A 23367-nucleotide genomic window follows, 5' to 3' on the forward strand; every position below is an offset into this window, starting at 1 on the left:
TTTAAAAAAGTGAAAGCTAAGCTATTATTAAACTGTTATTTCACAGAAATATTTATGACAATTTTTATTTTAAGAAGTAAAGAACCGATTTTTCTTTCTTTTCGATTTTTCTATAGTTCCAAGCTGTAATATAGGATTCGTCCCAACAACGATGAAACGTTTTGTGCAATTTTCACCACGAAATATAAAAGAAATTAAAAGGAAAAATATCTTTTTGAAGCGTAGAACGTGACAATGTTTAGTCGTATAATTAGCATAACGTGCAGATGTGTATGTGTAACAAGATGGAAGTGAAACAGTCAATCGGTCTGGTAACGGTGTATTTGTTGAAAACGTAGACAGTCGAGCTCGCAGACAGGCCAAATAGAAAGTGTAAGTAGAGAGGAAAGCGCGCCCTATTGTTCCACCCTCTTTTCCAGGTTTCAGAAGCGTTCGCAGCAAGTGCATTTTGTTGTGTGCTCAGAAATCTGTTATTCAATTTGAAATGGCTTTATCGCGCGTCTGAAACCAACCCCAGATTTCGCATTGATGCCAAACTACATGGACTATGAAATCTCTTCCCAACAGGCGCACATGCGTGGCTCTGTATGCGGTGTGCAACCTGGCTTCACTCTCTCTCTCTCTCTCTCTCTCTCTCTCTACATTTATGGGAACTACCAACACCAATGGTAAAATCGAGTGCTCGGAAGTTCTCCATGCTGATACTTTCCGTGTATTCGTTCGAGCTACGTGTATTCGCAGAAACGAAAGCGATCGCAAACTAAAACAGATATGAAATGACGTGATATATTATAACGATAAAATGATTAAACAAGAAATTTTCGACTAGTGATGTTCGGAAACTACGCAGACGTGTAATATGATTTCGTGTAATATCGGTTGTTTATTCGATGGAAAATGTATGCAATGCACATGTTTCGAGATGGAAAGGGAGGAAAATCGGGGGAAATAATTATTATCGACATTCTTTTCCTGAATGCAACATTTTCAATCGAGAAACGGTAATAGCATTTCAATTTCATGTTCCATGTGCAATGCTGTGCAATTTCTTTTCAATTGGATCATCCCACGCGGGCAGGAAATTAATAAGAAGGACAAAAGGCCATTGTTAAATATAAATCCACAACGTTCTATCGATCGAGTTTGAAAAAGCAACTTCGGTCACGGCTTGTAACAAGATGCCGCGAACGAAGCGAGATCGTGAAGAATAATAGCAGTATTGTCATTAAACGAACGTTTAAATTCGAGTCCTTAGATCAGAGTCTGCCAATTAGAGCAAGAGCAAGGTCGAGACGGCGCTGTGGATTCCGCGTTTGCTGTCCGCGCGTGCTACTCAAGTATGGTAATACGACAAGAAGGGAAACGAGTCTGGTCTTCCACCGGTATACCTGTTGTTGTTCAGTTAAATTGAGCCACCTGAAAGGTAAATCCTTAATGTATTCGTCGTGAGTTTGATCTATCTACGATTTGCATCTTATTCCTTTGTGCTATTTTATCCCTTCGCGAATAGTCTCTACAATTACAGATGAATTATAGAAAAATCTTTCCTTTCCATTCATTTTAAATGAATAACGCTTGAGACACAAACGAAATGATATTCTTTTCTCCGATTTTTAAATATTTATGTTTTATACGTTTTATACAATTGTTACATTGAAACGTACATTGAACGTTATATTATCCTCAATTAATCTTAATAATATTTTAATTAATAGTTTATTTAAAATTTGAAAACAATAGAATGGAATAGAATCGTATAGAAAACACAATTTTTATAATAAAAATTTTTAATAAAAAAAAAAAAAAGAAAATAGAATTGAATAATAATATTACAAAAATGATTAAAGAAAGATATATTAGTAAAGAATAATTAAAAAAAAAAAAAAAACAAATCATGAAAAATCTAAAATTTAAATTAATAAATATTCAAACACATTGAATTATATTTGATTGTGCGTCAAAAACTAATTGGAACGTATAGCACGACAGTAGCGCCACACACCATCAATTACGAAATTCATCGAAAGATAAAATTTGATTAGAAAAATTAGGTTAGGAAATATTGCATATTTTTAAACGAAAACTATATAAAAATTCTCCGGAATCTGTATCCTCTGTCGTGGTATATTATTTCCCGAATAAGAATTCAATATCGAAGATATTCGTATCGGAAGAATAAAAAAAAGAGGAAAATAACGAAACACAAACAAAATCGTAGAGTAGAACAGGAATAAAACGTACAAAAGATACTCACACAGGATCACGTAGAGGTGCGCACAGTCGAGATTCAGGCAGGAAGGCAGAGGTGGGTTCTCCTCTCAGGTTCGCAGGTACGTGCACGTAGGTATACGCGCACTCGATTGGCGTCGACCGGCGTCCCGGGAGGGGCGCGACGCCAGCCAAGAACGAACGTTGATACTAAACCGCGGGCCGAGCTGCTCCGAACGACAGTTCAACGAGCGTGTGTTCCGAGGCCGGATCACGGTGGTCCATACGACCAATTCGCGTGTAAATTTCGACGATCATTTACGGCCGCGTGTACAGTTCGCGAAACTGTCAACCAGTGACATTCATCGGTCTCTATCTCTTACGATGCGTTTCACGAGCGAAATCAATCTCGACTGAGAAGTATCGAATTGCAATTTCGAGGTTATCCACCTTAATCGAGAATCGATATTTATAGTAATCTCGTCCCGATGGTTTCGAATCGCCTATCGGTAAGTGCGATACAATATGGTGGACTACAATCGCGCGCGATGATAATACGGAAAATTAACCTAAAATATCGATCGAATCGATCCGTACATGACTAGGACCAAGTGTGCACGTGAATTCCTCTGGTTGGAACGGTGTATTATTGTGTGTAATATTTTACGAGAAGTGTCATCGATTGAAATTGTCTTCTGGAATCGATCGAAACATGATTAGTAACTAATTTTGACGACAACGTTGTTCGGATTTGTGACACGACTACAGTGTGCGCATACATATACGTCTACGTATACATGTGTGTAACCGTGTACGTGTGTTGTGTGTGTTTACATTGAATCAGTGCTCGTTGGCAACATCATGATCCGTCGACGTGAGTGCGATCGAGTACTCTGGAGTGCTACCGAGGGTGTTTCTAGTGCGAGCTTCGGGGTTACCGTCTGCGTGTGGGTTTCGAGATGCGTCCTGCGGTGCATCACCCACGAGTAACTGCAATTGGAGGCCGATGTACCCGTATATATACCGGTAACTTGGCCACGAGTGAGCGTAGTGTACCGACTAACCGCTGGAGTAATTAATCCGACGTATGTGCGGACAGATATCCTTGTTTCTCTACGCAGAGTCAATCACCGACGTCGATTCGGAATCTAGAGTTCGTCGTTTGATTACAGTCTCAAAAGATTAGAGTCTTGATTAGAATTCGCTCGATACGTTGAAGACGACAATCGATACTAAACAATCTGAAAAACACAAGTGTGAACGACAAAATTGAAATCATCGATAAATTAATGCATATAAGACGATCATCGATTATTACATACGCAAAATATATGAAGGGGAATATTCGCTAACACTGATTGTTCCGATTTCTTTGTACGTGGCAAATTCCATCTAACGTCCATTAACCGAAATGTCAACATTGCCTGAATAACAAATGACATCATTGTGTATTGCTCATCACTTAATTAGAAAAAAGAGAAAAGATCAGTTTACTTCTATTGACAAATTCGTCGAAACCGATGATACTACATCGTAAATTGATATTTCATGTTGATAAATATTTCCTGCGAATTTGACCGTGTAAGCGTGTTTTTCAGAGGTTTACCGACTGATCATCGACCGCGTGGCTGCCATACTACCTGACGTCAGCTGCTTATCGCAATCGATTTGAAGTACATATCGATTCAAATATCGAATAACGCCAGTACATTATGCGCATTGTTTAAGTGACGTGTTCGAAACGAGTGTACGATTTGGAAATATCCGTTTGGAATCCGTTTACGAAAATAATTCTATCCGTCGAAGTTGTGCAATTGTGTATCGTAATACGTGGTCGTCACGTGGTTTTTCGTTGGATAAAAAGTATTCTCTACCGACTTTTCTTCAAGTTAATTAATCGAAGAGTTTAGTCAGTGTTCATTGGCATCCATGTTGGAAAGTTGTTGAACGTGCATTTTGGCGGACAAAGTAAATGAGCAACGCCGATTACTCGAATAGATAATTAATTAGGACCAAGTTGAGAAGGAGATATTCGTTCTGCATAACCAATCATCGGTTCGATATCCTGATCACCTTACAGTGTACATACATCATTCGATTCGATTCGAAAGGAACGTCTTAATTAATAATCACGCGAACCCATTGAAATTCGTGTGCCGTTTCGCATATTAAAGAGGGCAATTAAAGAAAAAAAGGGGAACCTGAGGGGAGAAAGGGCCACAAACAGAAACCTGGGCAACTGTGAGTGGTGGATTTGGCCGACCTCATCGTCTACTTTTTACCTCGTTTCGCGAACACCGAAAAAGAGTTCTCACGCCACACGCCACGAAAGGAACCTTAGACACGCACGCACGCACTCGCGCACTCTTCGAGGAAAGAAAAGACTTAAGGATCAGAAAACTCGTGTCCTCGGTGATTTCAATTTTTTCATAGTTTTTTCAATTCTCCTCAGTGGTCAGTTTTAATCTTCCGTGGAATTGCTACACAACGATCGAGGGTGAGTTAATTTTTGAATAATAAATTGTTTGTTTTTAATTACTCTTTTGTTAGTTTTCTATATATTATACATAGCTGCAAATTGAACAAATGAAATGCGGATCAATATTTGCAGCGTAATACAATAGACATTTAATCGTCTGTTTGTTTTATATTTTTGCGTAATAAAGGCAATGTTATAGCATGGGAGCATTGCTTGACTAGCAAAACGCGTATCATATTTAATCTTGTTAGCGAATTATCTCTCAAGCGAATCATATCTTCGTTCCGGTAATTTTTTTGACAAACTGCGTTGGCGTAACTAATTTCTGTAACTGTCAACCGGGTTGGTATATTAAACTTGGGGAATATATCGTTCCGATTGATAATAGAATCCCCATGCGATCCAAACACGTGCAATTCGAGAATAATTCTAACGCAAAATCGTGGTCGTGTGGGATATATTTTTGCATTTGTCCTGAAGCGATTTTATCGTTGCGAGTTGCCAGTTGTATAAATTCGTGGTTATTTTCTTTGATTTTTAATTTTCATAACTTATGGTAGGCAATGAATATTATCGAATAATATTTTCCAAATGATAGGTATTATCGAATGTTCGACATTTTCAAATCTAATTATGAAATATCGAACGTAGAGCGGAGGAAGGTAAAACTTTATTTTAACATGGTAAAAATAAGAAATATAACACAATACGTAACGATCCAGATTTCGGGTGTGTATTACGTATAGACGTATCGTCGTTGACGAAGTGTTGCAATAGCTTTTGTATAAGAGCTGTATAAGAGCACCGTCCCGGCTCATGCTGCACTATGCCGTGAAAGACGTGTGTTCGTGTCTGTCGCCAGCAAATCCTTGAAATCGAATTTTCCGAGACGAGGGTTCTCCTGGGATGGAAAAAGAGGGAAAAGGGAATTGAGAGAGAGAGAGAGAGAGAGAGAAAGAGAGCCGGACCGGTGAGCGGGAGAAGATTCGTACGTCAGTTTGGCCGGAATGACGAAGAAAGTACTCTTCTCGTGCCGAACGTGCCGATTTCGTGTGTCGGCGTTTCCGTGCAATTTAGTCGCATACGATTTATGAAATTGCAAGTATGACCCAGTAGTGGTGGGGGGCAGAGAAAAGAACCGACTTTATTATTCAAATTTCTTGGCAATCGAGAATGCGAAAATGCTACGTCGGTGATCTGCGTCTCGAACTATATATATATATATATACACTTATAACGAAATAGAACGAAAGAATGATTTATAAATTCGTAACACGTGATCTCGAGAAGAAAATTTCTATTGTGAAATTTTAAGAAAAGATACGATCCTTGTTGTCAAAGAATTCGCAGCGCCAATTACATTCAGTATTTTATTATTATTCGTGCAATCTTTTACGAATTATATATTTAGCACTTGATATTGCCAATAAATAACATTATCTCGTTTCGGGAGATAAAACGGGAACATTTATAAAATATCAGCTGCGTTTAATCCGCGCGTTGGAAGCCCCGCGTAGAAAGGGGAAAATTTTTTATCGTATATATCACCGATTGTCGGTTAAATCGAGCATTGTCTCTGCTCCAAAGCCGCAAAATATAATACATTTCTGCGAAGCCGCACGCGAGTCGACACGTCCATTAGAGGCGAGGACGTTTAACAGAAATTGTGTGACGTTTCGCATGGGTATTGTATACGGCGGACAAGCGTAGGTATGCCCAAATAAATAGACCGTGTTACATAAAGAGCCCTTGTTTAAATTATATCCACGAAGGTATTGCGCTTGTTCTCCCCCGCATGCGGGGGAGACAAAATTGCGCCATTTTCCGGAACAAATGGTTCCTACGTACGGAAGCAATACGCCAACCGTACGAAATTATAACGGATATATCACAACTTTCACCCGCGCTAGAGCATGAACGTGTAATGCGTGTATGTACACCTTGGTCTTTTGCTCGAATGTGGACGAATGATTCATGTGAGCGGCACGAAAACGTAGGAGGAAAATTATCGAGCGTCGAGACGGGATCGTTTCAACGGGCCCGTTGCGGCTTGGAAAATATCGCGGATGTCGATTACCGGGTCGAGTCCGGTTAACTAGATTGGTAAAAATCGGTTTTGCCATGTTGAGAGGTGGATCGGTCTGCCTGTAACTTTAATCGCGCGATCGATCCGTTTACCGGATATAAACGAGGTTTCGCTTTGAAAAATCTCGCTCTAGCACGGAAATTTGATTGTAAATCGAAATTCGCAATAGATCTTAGATCAATCGAGAGGCAATGAGCATGGAGTACTCGATGCTTTAGCTTTCATTCCATCCGATGGATCATCGTTTAACGAACTTTCGCGCGGAACGAAACGAGATTGATTGGAAAATTTGCGAATAGATCTCGATAGACGTTCAGTATCGCGTAAACCGTTACAGTTCTTCGTAACTGATAGCCGATTAAAGGTAACAACACTCGCGAGAAGAGCTATCAATTAAGAAGGAGAAGAAACGCGATCGAACGAGTACGTAAAAGGTAAGCGTGCAGGCAACAATGCAACGCTATGGTGCCTGCCGGTGTTAAACGCGAATCCACAAGCGGCCCGAGTGGCTGTACTTTTAAGACACGATGCGCCTCGTCTTCGAAACGTACAAACTGGTTTCTGGGATAGCCTCCTCCCTCGTGCTCGCCTCATTCCCTTTCTCACACTCGAGCACCCACGGAGGAGGAGAGCTTCGATCAAGGGCTTCTCTCGGGTGCGTTTTGGTGAGCCCTCGTCTTATTTTCGTGCTTCTATCTTGGCGAAAAATCTATGTCAACCGACATGTTGACACGTGTTTAAACGTAGACCGCGAGCAGGCGAGAGCGAGCACGGACACGTAAAATCGGACACGTTGAAGGAGAGAAGGTGAAAAAGGATGAGTGCGGAGGTGACGGGATCGGTGGGAGAGGACGGTGAGAAAGATGGAGGTGGAAGGGAAGGTAGAGAGACGTGGCGGAAAAAGAAAGAGGGTGGGCGCCGGGTTGGAAGTCGAGTTACTGGTATGCAGTGTCGGATTTCGCCTTGTCCGTCGGAACAACGCGTTAGACGAAGAAGAGAACGGAACGAGAGGTGTGCAGAGGGGAACGGAGAAGCACACCTCAAGGTGTGCACGCACACACGTGTAACACGCATGCTCGGGTTACACCCTTCTCATGAATCAAAACTATTCGAGACGGAGAAAGAGATACGAGGTGGGGGGCGCGTGAACGAAAGGGAGACCGGGAAACGTTAAATGGGGGGGGATAAGCAGAAAAATGGAAGGAAGAGCGGAAAGAGGTAGGGAATAGAATAGAGAGAAAAAAGAGAAAAGAGTACGGGGGACAAATGCGCGTTTCCTTACGATGAACGAGGAGGTCGTGTCACGGTAGCTCTCGCGTTTCGAGATATGAATTTAATTTTATTACGACGTGGACCATCCCGGATCGCTATCTTCGAGTCGTATGCTCCCTGCGGGGCGAAGACGACGGCTTCTCCACGGCTGATACGAAATGGTCTATTTCGCTAGAGCTCGGTGACCTTTCGAAACACGGCGAAAGGAAATCGGGGGAAAAGGTGTAATTGAGATGGAGGCCGAGATCGATCGAAACTGAAAATAATATAAATGGATAATACAGGTCTTTGCGAGGTTGGTCGGTGCCATGCGAGTTGTACGTTTTGCGATTTTCAACCGAGTATAATCAGAGATAGAAAGACGGGGATTATTGTTCTTCTTCTAACTGGCGGGCTTATTGTATCGGAGAAACGATCGTGATCGGGAATCGTGACAGATATGCATGCCAAGGTTTTCTCGGAGAAATAAATATTTCTACGAGGAGAGACGAGAGGATGTGCAGAACTTAGCGGGAGTCTAAGTCTCTCTCTTTTAGTTCTTTAATATGTCAAGTGGATTTTCAAATGGTAAAGAAAGTTTGAGAATTCTCTTCTTCTTTGCTATCTGATCATCTTTCCCACAGATATGCAATGTATATTATATATAAAGAACGGAACAGATGATCTCGACTTTCTCGTAAATATACATCTCCTATTTAACTAACTGACGAGTTATTAATAGCAGTAGTTTCGAGTAGGTGGTGAATCCGTATTGTGATTCGGAAATGATCTTTAACCTATTTCTTTCTTTGCAATTAAACTCTTTAACGTGCAAATTAAACTCTCGTGCATTCTGTCGTAAATTTCTCTAATAATTTATTACACAATTGATGCCGCCACGTTTCCACAAAGATGATCTTTGTCGATACACTTATATAACGTTTTTCTAAAAATACACTTCACTTCGTTCCAATAATAATTCTTATTCACCGGGTCGCAACGACAACGTGATGCGTTTCACGAATTTTATTATCACGGAATACCGATGGTAAAGTTATTATCGGAAAGACGCGTGGCACAAAACTGTGCGACCATTGAAATGAAGATCGTCTCGGTGCGTCCCTATTCAGAGTGTAAAGCGGTAAATAGGATGAGGTCACTTACACAGCCCGCCCGATAACTAGATACTTGAGAGAAATCCTCGTTATAATAATTCCGCAAGTGTAACAATCGCGCCTCGTGAACCGATATTAAAAAAGGCATTGTCGTCGATCGGTGAATCACTTCTACGTATCACTCGAACAATGCGATATCGGCATTATTAGCATTTTAGCATCCGCTCTCAATGCTTTTCACCTCGATTCCCTATTGATCCGTGGAAAATACTTTCGCTCGACAATGTTGGCCCCGCCGCAATACCGATGTAATTAATTCTTTCTCAGGAATTTCATTGGACTTCCCTTCCCCGACGCGACGCTAAGAACCATCTGGTGGGGGATTTTATACTGTGTTCACTCGCCATTTCCTTTTTTTTTTTTTTTTAATCATTACCATAATGAAAACTGATTTAACATTGGCAATGGACGTCCAATTAAAGCGTTTGAATCTGTTTAATCTAATGAATAACTCTTGTTATCTAATCGACATCGCATGCGTTGCGATGCAAATGCAACACTTGGACCGTGAATGATCGCGAATCATTTATTTCATCGTGGCGTCGAGACGAGAAGAATTGATATTTTACGTCTCGCGCGTTTTTTTTTTTTCAATGTCTTGGTAATTTCAGTAACAAGGACGTTCGAAAGAAATGATTTGGAAAAAAGTAAATGGCTCGCGAAAGAATTGAACGTGAACAAAAAGCGATATCCGATACTCTGAAATAGCAACGCATTATCGTAATGAAAGCAGCAATGAAAATTGTATTAACGCTGCGCTTTATTTCGTTACGTGTTCCTCGAGCTCACCGGCAAAAAACGAGATATTGGAAGATTCATCTCGCGATTAAAAACGATCGTAAAGTTGCGCATTTCGGTAAAAAATGTGCTCGATAATGGCCTTGTTGATTACGCTCTGTTCTCCTCCCTCCTGTCGGCTAAAAAGCGTAGGGGGCGTTTTACATTAACCAACGTAATCGTTGGTAAAAATCGACGTGGACTAAAAATGGACATTCCTAACGGGATTGATACGGGAGTATGTTGATAACAGGTGACTTTTTGTCAATAGTTTGATGAGTTTGTATTTACAGTTAACGACACGCAAGATTGGAGGATAGAAAAAGCAGGAAGGGGAGGAAAGGTGAAAATTATATATTCGATATGTGTGCGGTAGAGGCAAATATTCGGAGAGGATGTTAGGCCGTCGATGAAATTGGTTTGTTCGTAAAACGTGATCCAATTTCCCGAGCGATTCGATGATTCTCTCTCTCTCTCTCTCTCTCTCTCTCTCTCTCTCTCTCTCTCTCTCTCTCTCTCTCTCTCTCTCTCTCTCTGCGCCGTGTTGGCGTAATTCGCTTCCACTTATGTCAGTGGATCAAAATTAACGCGGCCCTTGATGCTACCAAATTTCCATCCCTTTTCGTGCTTACCAAAAAGGTCGGTGGTCGAGTGCTATCTCTGAAAATCCATGGATTGCCAGGCCAGACCTCGGCGCAAGGTGAAATAGCGTGGAATTTGCATTACTAATGTGCAAACTACGTCAAACGAAATACACCCAAGTATTTTACGTTGCATGAATGAATGTGTGCCCTCGGCGTATGCGCGGTTACGTAAGCGTGAATAGAGACAGAGGACCTATCGTGGTGGCTCTCTACACGCACATATATCGAATCCCTCCACACACGTTCGAATAGACATGAGGGCAATACACGCGGTAGGAAAACGCGATGCGACCTGACCCGGGTGTATCAAAACCAATCATTCAATTAACCCCGTTGTATACGATCCTCTTGATGCGATTTTATTTAATAAAGCTAATGTCAAACGTTCGGCCTTATAATAGCCGGCAGACGAACGCATCTGCTTCTACTTCATTAATAAATGTGCAAGCGCGTTCGAACGTTTTATGCGTATACGATGAGGACAGCCGCTCGCGTTCTTTCGGCGAGAAACAAACACGGATCGAATTACGATTCTTCGTTTGACGATAAAATTCTCTTTTAAAAACGATTCACCATCGATAGGATCGAAGGAATAAGAGGAAATTAGTTAAGAATGAGTTAAGATAATCTGATGGAATGGAAGCATTATTGTTTAATTAATGTTTTGTAAATTTTTTGATTTACGATTTAATTCATTTTTGTCTTATTCACCGGGTTCGACGAACGCGCAAATTAATTCTTGCGCGTGTAGTAGATGCGGGGAACGTTCGTTATAGGCGTTTTCAAAGACTACATACAGCGTAGGTATTAGTTCCGTTTAATTAGGTAGACAGAATTGATAGATAGAGGATTGAATCCGTGTAAAGCGTAATCCAAGAGAAATTCCGATTGACCAACTCGGTAGCGGATGCTCTGGCCACGTTATGAGTTCCTGCTCTTGCGATAATAGAATCTACACGTTCCATCGTGCCTCGCGAATCCGAATGGAAAGAAACGTCGGCTTTGTGTCTTTGTTTCCCGTTCAATTAAACGCACGTGGCAAATTATCGAATAAACATCGTCGTGTCGCAAAAGCGACGATAGAAATTTAAATCCAACAATTTTTCAGCCGAAATAGCGTACAAGGATGGAAAATAGAAGATACGCAGCAATCGTTAGCTGTATCGTGGATATTAATTATTTTATCGGTTTTAATCGTCGTATTGCCCGATAAACAATCGATCGAAATCGCGTGGAAAAATTTAGAAAGCGTTTTTCTCGCAATAAATAAGTAATGATAACTTTCTTAGATGACGAACAACAAGGGAGGTTATTTTTCTACCGCGAGACGTTGAAACGAGAAGTTGAAACGTAAAAAAATATTCTCCTCGTGCAACAAATTTTCCTAGAGTTATATCGCCGAACGACATTCCGCTCTTAGCTCTGCCCTTCCCTATCGAGCTAGCCTCTCTGGAAGCGATGTTTTATATCATCTCATATACGCAGTTTTACCTCTAGTAAAATTGTTGTCTCGACAGAAACCGATCTCTTCTCTCCCCTGTAACGCGTAATCCACCCGTTCTTTGTCATATTTCTATTTGTCGGTCGTCGTATTTCTCATAGAAGACGAAGAAACGTATTTTCGTTTTTCTCCGATTGTTGTCATTCCTTTTACCGCGGATGAATCCAATATTGCTTCAGACGTTCCTACACGATTCTCGACTTTTAATCCTCAGTTTCTTTCTTTATCCGCTTCCCAACGTCGAAACGAAGTTATCCGTTTCTAATACAGAATTGATTTTATTAGTAACTCGGCGCAATTTCCTCGACTCGTTATATATATATATATATATATATAGATCGAATTAAATTCCGATGGAGATAGCAGGAGGCGGACGACAGACGGTAGTAGCAGGTTTCGCGCTCTTCTTTTTCTCCCTTCCCCTTCCCGCTCGCTTCTTAGTTCGTTCGCGGCAGGGCACAACTACCAGATGAATAGATAGCGGCTAATTTTCAGCGTTCATTAGAGCTCGCTCGGTCTTTCTATTCCTCCCTGCAACCTCTCTTTCCCTCCGCCTCCGGTTAAGCTCGCGAAATACGTACCACATGCAGCCCGTGACCGTGCACGGGGAAGAAAGGGAGAGAGAGAGAGAGAGAGAGCACCGAATAAACAGGCGAGCATTGCCATCGCGGAGATCGCAGCGGGGAACACAGAGAGAACGGCGAGAGAGCAAATAAAGAGATCCGGCATCCAGGAGAAATCTAATTCCTAATTGGTGCTTCGCTCTCTGTACCCTGCTCGTATCTACCGGTATCGAGGCGCACGACCGGCGCGCAACCTTGCAGCAAAAGGTTGCAACGAAATAACGCGGCGATCGTGGAAGGGTGAGTTGGAGGGCGAATAAATGGTTGCGGTTTAACTGTCAGGCACAAAAGGGGGGTCGAAGCTGCCGAATCCAGCTACCGAGAGGGGAGGAGAAAGAGAAAGGGAAAGGGAGGGGATAGGATAGGCCTCCCGGGCTCGATTACAAAAATTGAATGTAGCCTCACCTGTCAGTGGGCGCAACAGACCGCACGTTAGATACAGGATCGTTTTATACCGGTCTTGGTCGTTGTTCGCATATTAAATTGGCGCCGCGAAGGGGTGGCGATCGTCGTTTACGACCACGGTAATTTCCACCGCGACACCTTTATTCCGCGGATATTTTTCATCGTGTCGCGGCGACGATCGGATCGGGAAAACGCGTTATCGATCGTTTAAATATTTATAAAGACGTTCGATTAAGCGACACGACAGCGAAAGTAAGCGTGCGCGAGGAACAAGTGGTTACACGTCCCTTTGCTACGCACGTGTAAACTCGATCGACGTGATACGAAACGAACGTCCGGTTTCACGATTACGTTCGCGCGAATTGGACGTGTTCAGTTTTCTTTTTTCCTTTTTTTTTCGCGTTCGGCCGACACTTTCCACGAAGAATGAAGACGCGAGAGTAGCCGTTTAACCGGCCGGCGAGTCCCTCTGACAGCGAGACGTTATCCACAGTTATTATTCAGTCTCTCACCTCCCACGCCCGTATTTATTCGAATACAAATGCGCCGTCGGGAGTGTCATAACTGCACTCGATCACGACGTAGTTCACGGGACCGGCGACGCCGTCTATTTTTCTTCTGGCCGTGGTCCCGTGTTAGCATCCGGGCCGGACAATGAGCGTACAAATACAAGGCGGGCGAGCGCGTACTTGGCCGCGGCGGAGAGACCCCGCGGTATTCTTATGCTAAAATCGTTGACGTCCGAGCTGACACGGTTTTTCGAGCGGCGATCATTCAACGCCTCGGACCCGACGCGTTGCTCCCCTCTTGCTGCGTTACTCTTCGCATGCTAATCGACGAGCCGATGTTAAATTGCGCGCACCGCGCCCCGTTCCGCTTTTCATAAACACGAACAGCCTCGTGTAAATACCTGCCCATTCCCGTCCTGCAAACGGGAAAAATATACAGCCCTCCCGGTTTTCGTGGCCGAATTAACTCGTGGAAATATTATCGTAGCGGCGAGAAATTTATTGACTGGAAAAGTGGCGTCGTTGTTACCCGTGGCAAATGGGCCGAACATTTTTCCAACCTGGAATTGCTAATCCTTCTGAATTTTTACACTTCCTTTCAGCGTCGTGGAAAAAAAAATAAAATTAGAAGAGAGGTGTTGGAAAATTGATTTGCGCAGACGTATATATTTGTGCGTATCGAAAATGTGCGTGTTTCAAAATTTCCTATTTATATTTGTATATTTCGGAATTATTACGTATCGTATATTTCAATTTGATTCGCGTCGACGATAACGAGTCAACAATACGAAGGGATGCGATTCGATCGATTATCGGGCGTTTCGCATATTATCGAGAGCAGCAAGGCTTTTCTCTTGGCAACGCGTTTATGTCAAACTAAGGCGCAGTGGTGTCATCCGATAGGGGCATGACTCATATCGATACGTACACCCGTATCCGTGTATCCGTGTCGTTGATAGTCCCGCCGTGGTATATGCCTCTCGAGAACTCGAAAAATGATGCTCCTAGTAATTTGCATTTGAAAAGGTAAAAATGTAAAAAGAGTTAAAAAGCTAAAATAGGGGAGGATGAAAGAAAGAAAAGTTGCCGGTACGAGAGGTATGCAAAACACGGGGAAGTATCTTTCTGAGAATAAACGGCGGGCTACCTGTGGTGCTCTTAGCCGTTCTGTAATTGGCCGTGCAAAGTGAAACGCATTCTTATTTTCCCCGGCTGCGCTTGCTCCCGTTTGAGCGCGCTCTTAAATGCCGCGGCTTCTAAGCATCGGATATATGATAATTGCCGGTAACGGTGACGAGGATAGTGCAATTGTAAAAACAGCTCTCTCTCTCTCTCTCCTCTCTCGCTTTCGAAACGAAAAATCCCACGTAACCCGGCCTATTGCCCGTGATTTTTCAGAATTGCCATCACGGTTGGTCGCCTAATTGCTGTCGAAACGATCGGCTTTGAAGCCCTTCTCGACCAATTTCACTTCCAATAAAACGAGCGCCGAGGGAATTCCGAAGAACTTTCAACCTGTTCGATTTTTCAAAATCGTACGGATAGAAAATTAAATTTATCGCACGAGTCACGATCGAGGTTGGACGATCGATCGAGGATTCTCTAAAATCTTTTGCGCTCGCGCATTTGTCGACATTGTAAACGTCTAACGTCGCAAGGAACGAATTCCCTCGAAACATTTTCTCCTCCCTATATTTTTTCTCGGTTACGACCGGTATACGAAATCGGTATGCATTATGGATTCGTCGAGTGACGGGAACGTCTCAAATAAATCGGCGTACAAAGTGCGGCGGGAGCAAAAAGTTGGTCTATTCCGTAGTCATATGTATAGGAACGTCGGATCGCTGCCGACGCTCGTAATGCGAGCAATTTATTCGTTACAGTCGGGCTGATTCAAGTTCGACACGACGACCCCGTCCCCACGGCCCTCTTATTCAAATCGTATCTTCCAGGAGCCATTTTCGATCACAACAACGGTATTGACAAAACCGTTCCCTCATGTAAAATGCATGAGGGGCAGATTTTCTTTTTTCCTTTTCCTTTTTTTTCCTCTCTCTCTCTCTCTCTCTCTCTCTCTCTCCTCCCTCTGCACCGTGTAAAAGTCGCGCTCGGAATTTCGCGCTTTCTCAACGCGCCCTCGCCTTTCTAAACGCCTTCGCCACGTCCGAAGAAAGCGCGGGATCGATTATTGCACGGCCAATTTCCGTTTCGTTCTCTTCCGTTTATCGGCGCGATCCTCGTCGGAGGGCAAACAAGCAGAGGAGGTAGGAGAAGCGTGGTAGGGCGGTGGGCACCGCTGTGAACGCAATTTTAATATAAAACGTCGACGCATCTTGCAATAACGCGGTAAACTCGGCGCTCGTAAGGGGGCGAGGGGTACGATCCACCGGTTGTACGTATCGGCGAACGATGAAACTCGATTTCGAGAACGTCGGGGAAGCGTAATAGGGAAAAATGAGTTTTAAAAGTAAATGCGGGAAAACGCGCGCCCAGAAGAGAGGGAGGGAGGGCATTCCCCGGTTCTACGACTGGATGGTGTGCGCGCCACGTCGAATGGCGCCCACTGAAAACCTATCTTTCTCTTTTTCTCTTTCTCTCTCTCCGGCCGCCCCTTCTCTGCCGCTCTTGGGCCACAGAAAATTGCAGTATCTCGGATTAAGAAGTAAAATAGCTTTTATTGGCGTAGCCCTTCCCCCCGCTCGATAGAAAAAGGCCGGTCGAGAGCGGATGGATAATAATGCCCGTAACTTTCGCAATTCCTGCTAAATGTAGTGAGCCGGCCACGTTCGGTTAACTACGGGTATTACGGGTCTATCGCGCTTTTAATAGCCGGCTTAACGTTCCTCCCGATGTACCTTGGCCGGGATGCCCACGGTAAACGCGTGTAAGCAGAGCCGGCGTGTAACGAAGGGAAAGGAAGGGAATATCGCGAGAGAAAAACAATCGAGGGGACAAGTCGGGAGCATCCGTGTTCCCGACCGCGTTTATCGCCCCGTATATAAACGGGGAATGACGAGCAATCGAGGGAAACAATTTCTTTCGAAAACGACGATTGCTTTAGCGCCGCCCGATTCTCCGTCAAAATACGCGGTTGTTGAACGTTGAACGCCGATAATAAAATTCCGACGAGACGAACAGATGCAAGCTTCAAAGAGGGCTCACCGCCTTCACGCTGGAATCCGTCCCTGTATCCTCTCTGTGCTGCAGCCACTCTTAACTCGCTTTCTCTGTTTCTCAGGGGGCCGGCACGGCAAGAGAGGTAGTCGATCGTTCTAGCGATACACACGGAGCAGGGGCCCACGAGCTGCGTGTATTGCGCGCGATCGCGTTCGGTTTCGTTTGTCCGGCCATTTCGTTAATGGAGCCGTTTCTCGGAATAAGCAGAAGTGCGCGGTGGCTGCCGCCTCTTTCTTCCTTTTTGCGCGCCTCGTCACCGGCACCCACACCTCCGCGCTCTTTTCTTCGCCTCTCCTTCGCTCGCCTCCTCTTCCGGAGAAGGGCCCAGTTGAAAAACCTTGCTCCCTCTCCACCCGATCCACCTTTGTTACGCCGACCATTCTCTCTCCATCCGTCCGATTCGTTCCGCGACGTTCGACGATAATGATGGACGATAAGAATTTCGAAACCCTTCGCGGTCAACCAACGTCCATCCGTGTTGTTTGATCGTATGAATAACGCGATACTCTGCGCCGCTTCGTTGCAAAATTTGCAAGTTATCGAAACGGATTCTTCGGTCTCGAGAATTCGGTCCGACATGCGATGTACATTACGAGACACCGAATTGAATCAACATCGACTGAAAAGAGAGAGTATTTCATAAGAGAAGTTGTAGGCTTTATCTCGTGGAACTTGATCGTTTCTTCTTTTTTCTTTCTCTTCTCGGATACACGGAAGAATATCGCGGACCAGTGAAATTAACGTTTTACAGATAGAACAATTTTCTGCGCGTATAAAATTCGTTTCCCGATTTCCAGGAAGGCTGCGGTTATTCTATCGTTAATACTCGATACCGCGTACTGCTACACGTACACTCGTACTACGCGTGTATGCATACACACGTCCGCGTAAAGGCTCGGCAAATCTTGGGCGAATACTCTCGGATTCGCTTCTTATCTGGTATAAATTCCGTTGCATGCGAGTCTCGATTCACGAGCCGCTTTACATACCCGTAACATTCGAGTTATCTACTCGTAGCGAATCGTCTGTGCGCTACGTGAAACGCTCGTTTTCGAGGGTCCACTCGTTTCGCCGTAAGTGGCTCGCTGCTACAAGGGGGAGGAAACTCGATTTCTCCTTATCTTGATACGAGGAAAACGTTTGTAGACGAGGCCCGCGAACGTCCTCCTATACGCGTTGACCCCATTTTGCCCCTTCTTCTAATCGGATACTAATAGGTCCTCGGGGATAGTGGTGCTCGGCCACGCAAACCCCTGAACCACGCTAAATTTCATCGCACGATCTCGTTCGCGTCCAATTAAGCCGTACAAATATATATATATATATACACATCGTGGCGCAATCTCCGCCTTTCCTCTCCGCGATTCTTCCTTCTGCCAAGAGTTGGAAAAGGGCCCGGCCCTTCCAATCCGCCACGTAGGCAAACTGCCCCCCGGCCGTTGATCCGCGTAGAAAGAAAATTAGGATACAGACGTTGGACCGCGTAGATATTCTCGTTCTGGAATATATCGTATCGTGCTTCTCTATGGCGCCATTTTTTTTGTACGTACGTTTTTCTTTTCTTCTCTTTCCTTCTCTTATTCTTCGTATTCCGATGTTATCGAAGAGCAGGCAATTCGAGTCGAGATTGGAGTCGAAATTAATTGGAATTAGACGGAGAGGATTGGTTTTGATAAACGCGTTCGGAAATAAGCGTATACATATATAGTACGTACGATATACGCGGAATACAAATACGTTTAACGTCGTTGAAAGGGGAATTAGTCGTCCGTGATCAGACACGGCGTCCCGCTCCGCTAAACTTGCCGTCGAATTAATCTACTCGATCGTCCCACTCTCGATACATTTCTACGATTCCGACCAGAATCCTTAAAAACGCATCGTTTCGGACGTGATTTCGAACGAGAAGGGAAGGGAAGAAAGGGATGGAAATAAGGCTATAACGCGAGGAATATTGGAAGGAAAGAAAAAGAGAAAGAAAAGGAAGATGAAGGCACGTGAACGAAGGATGAAGGGAGCAGAGGCGAGCGATTCGAGGAGGGAAAGGGAGGAAGAGAGAAACTCGCCGCGGACCGAATCGATTGGAAATAAGCCGATTGCTACCTGCACGGAGGTCCGCGTGCAAATCCCGCTTGTTCGTTCTGACACTCGAGACCCTCGAGTAAAAAAGGGAAAAAAGAAAAGAGAGGGAGGGGAACAAGAAGAACCACCACTTTCATTCGTCCCGTCGAAACATTCGCCGCCGCAGCCGTCGCCAGAACAACAGCCATTATCCTTCCTTCGAGGCGAATCGACTTGGAGGAAATTTCATCGAGAAAGCGCGAAACGAAATCATCGTCGTTGCGTTCATCGTCGCAGGAGGAGAAATCTCTGTCGCGTATCGGCCGCTCTGCTGATAGAGCGAAGAAATCGAGTCGGATAGAAATCGTTTCGCGACACGTATTTACGGTATAGTTTCCTTTATCGATATCGACGCTAGTGCAGCATTTCATACCAGATCCAGATTATCTAGACAACCGTCCCATTCCGTGGGTGTTATTTTTTTTCTTTTTTCTTTTTTTTTTCGTATCGTGTCTGTAAATAGTCGGTTAAACTGAAAAACTCGGAGACAATAACACTACCAATAGCCCCGCCATTGTCTCAACGTATACGGTCTTTTAAAGAAGCTCGAGTCGTTTCAGGCAACATTCGCTTTGCTCGTCTCGTCTCGTTTCAGTTTACATTCGCAAGTAGTAAGTCGCGCGAGAAACCCGTGTTCGTGTACTTTCACGGTGGATTCACGGTTGCTGCTACTTCGGAGGACGATGGAGGGAGAGAGAAAAAAAGGTATAGGAACATTGTAACGAGATGGGACGTGTCCATTTAATACTAAATTTGTATCGGGGAGAGGCGGCATTATACACCTCGGTTCGGCTTGTTTCGAAGTGAACCGTGTGTTTCGAAACGAACGCGTCGAAACGCGCTGGCTTGTATTTCCATTATCCGCGAGCAAGTTGCCTTTGGAAAGTTCGCGGGACGACAGGGCGACGTATATACCCGCGTAGGTACGTGACAGAAAAAAGGAAGGTGCGGAGCGGCGTAGAGAGAGAGGCGGAGAGGAGGGAGACAAAGACGGAGGCACGTTCCCTGAATTACAACGCCGACGAGAATTGACGTTAACGAGGATTTCCGTGCGACAAGTACGCACTTATTTCAATGCGCGCGCGTAAACTCGATGCAAAGGGACATTTTCGGTCTCATCCGACTGGAGGACTTTATACGCGGCCTCCAAGTATTCCCTCGACTGCTGAATCCGCCCCTTTTCGTTCTCCCTCCGATCCTCGTTAATATTCGAAACGAATATATCGTTGAATTCCTCGCACTCGGACCGAAAAGGGACGCGATCGTCATTTTCCCATCGACGGCTTTGATTCGTCCTCGATAGACAAAACCGCCGCTCGATTTAATCTCGAGATTAAATACATACTTTCTGCGTGTTACACTCGTTGCTTCGCAAATAAGTCAGGGTGAAGAGAGAAGACTGTAGATTCGCGTAGAAAAATTGGCAATAGTCGGATTCGTAGAAACGGCGTTGAGAGCGGTGTGGAACGTTGCTGGGACGCTCCTCTGTTTGCGCGGGGAAGATAAAACCGATTAACAAGAGCCGAACAATGTTGGCCGAGCGGTACGTGGCGAGTCGGGTATAATACGATAAGTGGAAAATGCAGGTGGCGCAAAAAGGCGTATGTAAATGGCGTGGAATGTTTGGTTCGCGGATTCGTTATCGGTTGGTTGGCCCCGAGACGCGGCGCGCGCCTGTGCCACGCAAAACGATAGGGAGAATGGAGGACGCGAAGATAGAGGCAGGGAAGACACGGGAGGCAGAGGTACGGTTTGAATTACGACAGCGACGAGAAGTGACGTTAACGAGTATTTCCGTGCGCTTACGCCGATGCTTACGATACATACGTAAGAGGCTGGCGAGAGCGTTCACCAGCCTCGGAATAAAAGTAATACTGGCTCGTCGAAAAGGCTCTCGTTACGTTTCGTATCGTACCTTGTTGCACCTGCGGAAATGCACCAATCAGACCAACGACGCCGGACAATGCACGGTCGTTATCCCGTCGCGGCGCCTCGAATCGAATAGAAACGACAGATTTTATCGTCTCTCTGTCACTTGCGATTCCCTCGAACGCACTTTCTCCTCTCTCTCTCTCTCTCTCTGTTACTCTGCACTTCGATTCGTAACATAGGTGGTTGCATATCGCATCATGCTCGTTACGATCGATCCCCCAATCCCGTGGGAATTTTCTTTCGTGAACGATGGCCCGGCTTCTAATATCGAGCATTTTAATCTACGAACGAGATCCCTTTTTCCCCCCCGTCATGTCGATAATTGAATTAGTTTTAATCTCCTCGGTCGCGCTTCTCCGCTTTCCGTCCTCCTTCGCTTTGTCATTTTTCTCAAACGAAACGAAAATAGCTATTCGAAAATAGTTCGTCGAAAGTTCCTTTAAAAGGCGCGAGAAAAATCGCGGATTCGAAGGTATTTCGCGAATTGCGTTTTGCGATTTTGGACGCTGGCTTGGATTTCTAATAAGAATTAATAGCCGGATTCGTAGTCAGCCGTGATTACGCGGTGAATCAGTGTTTATTACCGGTGTTGAATTCCAAATCAATCTTCATTAATGAGACTTATAATTAGGCACAAGATATAGCTAACGAATCTATGAAACTGATACGGTAAGGGGGTAACGTTTGGGATCATTATTTTACGCTAAATTATCGATACCATGACAAAAGTATTCTTTCCCTCACCACCCCCCGTAATGATGGAATAATGAACGCGCGTGCACATGAACGAACTCGCATCATCGAATTTCAGAATTTCGAAATTTACGTCGACCGCGATTATCGCGTTAACAATGTCCAGGATTGTTATTATCAACTGACCGTTAAATATGCGACAAACGCGTTACGCGTACAGCGATTATTCCAAACGTATGATCGTCCATATATATATATATATGCAATACGTATATTTATTCAATATCGGATATTATCGGGGAATAAAATTACGATTACGATCGCAAGACGACTGCGAAACGTAATTACGGTTGTGATTACGCACGATATCGGTGCGATGCGATGCGATTACTGGTCGCGAATTGCGATTCATTCGGGCGGAGAGGAGGGTCTGATTTAGAATTTAAGTTAATCACGGGAGGAGGCAAGAAGCGTTGGAAGGTCGACGAGCGATTCGACGAATTATCAAGGAGGCGAGTCGAGAAAAACGCGTCTCTCCGTTCAGGCGTAGCAATTTTTTTACCCACTTAACTCGCACTCGATACCCTCCCGAGGGACCGTTAAGCTGTTTTACGAGAGTCCACGTAATTCCTTCATCGCCTTGTTCCTCTTCTTCCATCCACCGTTGACTGGCTCGCCAACCGGGAACGGAACCCGCTCTAATTGACCGCGACAAATAAATCATAATGAGGCGGCTTCTTTCTCATTACTAGCGAGCGTCACGCTTTTACGCGATCTTCATCACCATTCATATCATCGGGAGCATCGTCGTTCCCCGCCCGTTTCGAGGAAAAGAAAAAAAGAAAAAAATTCCCTCGATCGACAATCTGTTTACGGCGCGCCACTATTAATTATACCCGCCTCGCATATTAAATAATAATAACTCGATTTCAACGATCGTTCTCAATCCTATGTTATTTCTTCGGATTATCCCATCGGATCGTATAATTTTTCTCGTTTCGACGACGCTTTACATTTCGAAAGATTCTCTCGATGCGAGCGTAGGAGCGGGACGCCCACGAAATCGTTGCTAAACCGTGCTCGAGGCGAGCGAGCTGTAAAGAGAGGTATTTAAGTCTTAGGCAGCATCGATTCCCTCTCACCCTTCCGTACTCGCAATCCGTACTCGATATCATTTTGTTTCACCGCCAAACTCACTCCTCCTCCTCCTCCTCCTTTCGCTGCCCCTCTCTTTATCTTAATCCCTATTTCCATCTCCGTTTCACGTTCTCTCGCGAAGAACTTCTTCCTCCCCCCCGAAATTTCTCGCCACCCTTCGGCTCGCCACTTGTGCGCGCCCGGCTCCCTAATAAAGATCCATTTCTCAGCGTTACGACAGGCCGATAAGCAAGGCCACAATTTCAATTACGGCGTTAAGCCCCGGCGAGATCGCCGGACCGTAAAAACTGCGAGACTATAACCGAGATACTAAGCGAGTAAAAATCGACGATACGTCCCGCGGGCTTCCCTCCCATCTCAACCTCCCTCCCTCTTTATCCCTTTCGTTCCTATTCGTCCCATCTCCTCGTTCATTTCTTGACCACGTTTGCCCGTCTGGACGAGGCGCGCGGCAGAAAGAGAGAGAGTCGAGGTTTGACTCGTTAATATATCAGATTATGCTGGAACACCGAGTCTAATTTATACCACGGTAAACTGCAGCCTGTACCTCGAGCCTCTCCTTCTCCACCGTCGTCTGCCATTTTTAATACGTCCTTAAAGCGTCGCATCTCTTAAAAGATTTCTTAAC

At 44.5% G+C, this 23367-nt stretch overlaps 1 protein-coding gene and 1 long non-coding RNA gene across 2 annotated transcripts in view; one reads left to right on the top strand and one right to left on the bottom strand.

Moving 5' to 3' along the window:
* Window positions 1-3869, bottom strand: LOC147657025 (uncharacterized). The gene is made up of 4 exons (XR_015293323.1): window positions 3703-3869; window positions 3531-3632; window positions 2255-3449; window positions 1-1416 (listed from the first exon to the last, which is right to left on the bottom strand). It is a non-coding gene; the product is annotated as an uncharacterized LOC147657025 (long non-coding RNA).
* The window catches only part of LOC100864217 (Calcium-independent receptor for alpha-latrotoxin), a 366602-nt gene continuing 346596 nt past the window's right edge, over window positions 3362-23367 (top strand). The window contains exon 1 of the mRNA XM_086912102.1: window positions 3362-4705. The gene's annotated coding sequence lies outside the window, so the exon portion shown is untranslated. The remainder of the gene's footprint in view (window positions 4706-23367) is intronic.

This window comes from Apis florea, unplaced genomic scaffold (assembly GCF_048593485.1).
Source record: "Apis florea isolate Af1SG1 unplaced genomic scaffold, ASM4859348v1 contig_3367_pilon, whole genome shotgun sequence".
NCBI lineage: Eukaryota > Metazoa > Arthropoda > Insecta > Hymenoptera > Apidae > Apis > Apis florea.